The sequence below is a fragment of the Mus pahari genome, chromosome 15 (assembly GCF_900095145.1).
Source record: "Mus pahari chromosome 15, PAHARI_EIJ_v1.1, whole genome shotgun sequence".
NCBI lineage: Eukaryota > Metazoa > Chordata > Mammalia > Rodentia > Muridae > Mus > Mus pahari.
The window spans coordinates 35,762,603-35,764,808 of record NC_034604.1 but is presented as its reverse complement, the minus strand read 5'-3'; the positions used below and the strand labels follow the sequence as shown (position 1 = coordinate 35,764,808).

The window sequence follows — 2,206 nt, the reverse complement described above, 5'->3', positions numbered from 1 at the left end:
GAATATATTTTGGCATAATTATTTACTTATTTGGTTAATTATTTTTACTGTGATATACTTCCTTGAATTAGCATGGACTTCAAGCTGAATTTGAAAGGATTTCTCCAGAGATCTCAGTTCTGAGACATCAGTTGATCTATGGCCAGATATTTTGGGGCCAGAATTCTACACCAGAGCCTTTGAACACTGCGAGCTTAGATGAAGAGCCAGAGTGCAGAAAAACACACCTCGGCAGCATTCAGGATCCTGGAAAAACACAGATGGCTGCCACAAATGAGGTACCAAAGGAGAACGAGACAGTGAAGCAAGGAACTAGGAGGTATGAGGTATGCAGCCTTTAACACTGACAAGCACGAATGAGCAAAGGAAAAGAAGAACTACCAGATTTAGTGATAGAACTTCAGTGAGCAGAGTCAGCTGAATATGTCTAAGCTTTGGGTGAGGAAAGCAGCCATGGTAGTATTTCAGGGACAGGTCAAATATCAGTACTATAATCTTCCTAAGGTTTTCAACATCCTGCATGTTCTCTTCGTGTGCCAGAGAAAAGGAGAGCCTATTGCTATGACCTACAAGGGTCAGCCCTTCCAAAGTCCAGAGTGAGTCAGAGATGGGTGGAAGGGATCTCCAAAATCTCAAATGGAAAAATTTTAGAACTTTCATCCTGGCTAAGATTACCCCTGGAAACAACTAAGAAAGTTGCCCTAAATTGGGGAAGATTGCAAGAAAATGCAAAAGACTCTTCCAGAATATTTTCTCTCTTTTATGAATGAGGCAATTGATTAACCCAGCATCCCTTGTTCTAATGCTTCTTATTGGGAGCTGCCACCTGTCCAGCGATCTTGTCCAGATCTCTCTGTCCCTGAGGTGTTAGCTTGTGGCCCCCATCTTAGTTCTTTTGCTCCATTTTCAGCCCTTCCAGTGCTTGGAGGACCCGGCAGGCCGTACTCTTAGAGCCTCTGCTGAAGTGGCTGGGCCTGACACTTTGTCTGTGCTCCTCTGTAGATCTTGGTCATGGAATCAACTCCTGCACAACCACAGAGATACAGGTGCCATGCTGTGAAAGCAGCTTGTGTATATAACCACTTCTCATCATATGAGACAAGCTCTTTATGTTTGGCCAGCTTGACTATGTCCACCCATTTGGAGACTATCAGCTTTCCGGACTTTTAGAGGAAAGCTGCCAGAGCTCTGACAAACGCTTGCTGGTTAACGTCTTTTACAGTAACTCCAGGCATAGTGCGGCCTCCACACTCCCAGCCATGGAAAAGGACCAAAATCTTAATATTTAAAGCTCATAAATACTGTATACAACATTTTCATTTCTGCTTCACAAACAGTGTTGAGGGTGATTAAATCATGGATTTGTCAAACCTTACTCTTAGGTGCTCAAGATAAGGAGAAAGTGCATGTTTTCAAGACCAGTAGAATTTAACAGAAAAGAACTGTTCCTTATACATATCACAGTGATTCTTCTCTCTATGCGGGGAGAACTTAGTATCACATGGTAGGAAATGAAAATCTACAACCTTCTCATTGCTGGAAAGTTCTTCCAAAATCTGATTCATGGTCAAATCCATTTGTCCTAGAGGGGCTTACGGAGTCATCTGCAGATGATGCGATTCCTATTTCTTCACCAATCCTTTTCATATCTGAAATAGGCAAATGACTCTTATATGCCTATTTTGTTGCATGTATTCATGGTGGAAACGCTCCTGATAGGCTTTATCCCACCTTAACTGAATTTGTTTTCTTGATCTCAGATATTCTGGGCATCACTTTGTACTTTCTATGGTTCCTCAATGGCCTTAGAAGACATCTAAGAGAATGCTCACAGGAAAATACCCTCAGAAGAGCAATAAGCATTAGACTTTATTTGGGACTTCTTATACTGTAAGTCCATTTCAAGCATGCTATAGATTTTAATCCATCGAATCTTCCTGTAACTTTTCTGACAAAGTTCCAACAACTATCACTACGTTATGAAGCACAGAGGTATAATATGTTTCTTAAAGTTACTTAGGCAAAACATTAGCAGGGATCCCTCCCAGATATGTATTTGTAAAGATGTCGAAGTTGGCCCAAGAAAATCTAAGACCACGTTCTGAGTATAAAGGTTCATTTACCCCAGAAGGACAAAGGGCAAGGACAAAGGGACAGAGACAGGAGATAGAGAGAGGGAGGGAGGGAGGGAGGGGAGAGAGAGAGA

General features: G+C 41.9%; 1 pseudogene; it reads right to left on the bottom strand.

The window, feature by feature from the left end:
- Positions 1-799: 799 nt before the first annotated feature.
- On the bottom strand, positions 800-1,235 carry LOC110333570 (annotated as a pseudogene).
- Between the last annotated feature and the right edge of the window lie 971 nt (positions 1,236-2,206).